Source organism: Frankliniella occidentalis, unplaced genomic scaffold (genome assembly GCF_000697945.3).
Source record: "Frankliniella occidentalis isolate FOCC.00 unplaced genomic scaffold, Focc_3.1 Scaffold33, whole genome shotgun sequence".
NCBI classification, from domain to species: Eukaryota; Metazoa; Arthropoda; class Insecta; order Thysanoptera; family Thripidae; genus Frankliniella; species Frankliniella occidentalis.
Window position 1 is genome coordinate 1,015,002 of NW_026267163.1, and position 745 is coordinate 1,015,746.

Below are 745 nucleotides of genomic sequence, written 5' to 3' on the forward strand. Positions count from 1 at the left end.
CCCTCTCGCGCCCGCCAGCCCGTCAAACGGCCGCCCCCTCCTCCCCCTTCGTCCCTTTTCGGCAGCCTGGGTTGGTTCGGTTGAGTTTCTTCTGGTTACGCCCAGGACAGCAAGGACTTCCTTTAAATCATACATAGGCAATCGTGATCGGGGGATCCCAGGAGAGGGGTACGGTACGCGAGCGTCAGGGCCACCGCGACAGAGACCGGGTGCAGCTGGAGCAGCAGGACAGCGTGAGCCCCCCAGGAGGTAGGCCACCGGCTCCGCGCGGCCGGCGCAGGGTTGCCTACCGCTCGCGGGGCTCGGCGGCGTGGCGCGGCTGGCGCGGCTGGCGCGGCGGCGGAGGACGCAGACCTCTGCGAAACCGACCGGTCGGCGCCCGCCCTCCACGCCGCGGGGCACGGAGCAGACCTCGTCCAGCGGCGTCCAGTTCAGCTGCAGCGCGCAGCACTCTGCAATGGGACTTCTAGAAAGTGCCGCGGTGCCTCGGTGGTGGAGTCGCGGATGGGACAGCGCAGCAGCGGGGCTGGCTGGCGCTGCCGCCTGTCCGCCCGTCCGTGTGCCCGCCCGTCTGCCTGCCTGCTTGTGCCCCGGGGAAAGTTAGCGGGAGTGGGAGGGGCGGATGGCGGAGCGCGGTGCGGAGTGCTCCGGGTCGTCACAGTGCCTAGTCTTGTCTTGTCTGGTCTCGCGGAGCCGGGGCAGCAGCGGGTCGGTCGGTCTCGCGGGAGGTTGAGGGGGCGGGTGA

General features: G+C 70.5%; 1 protein-coding gene across 1 annotated transcript in view; it reads right to left on the bottom strand.

Moving 5' to 3' along the window:
- The window catches only part of LOC113213398 (general vesicular transport factor p115), a gene marked incomplete in the record, with an annotated part of 11,387 nt that overhangs the window by 4,563 nt on the left and 6,079 nt on the right, over window positions 1-745 (bottom strand).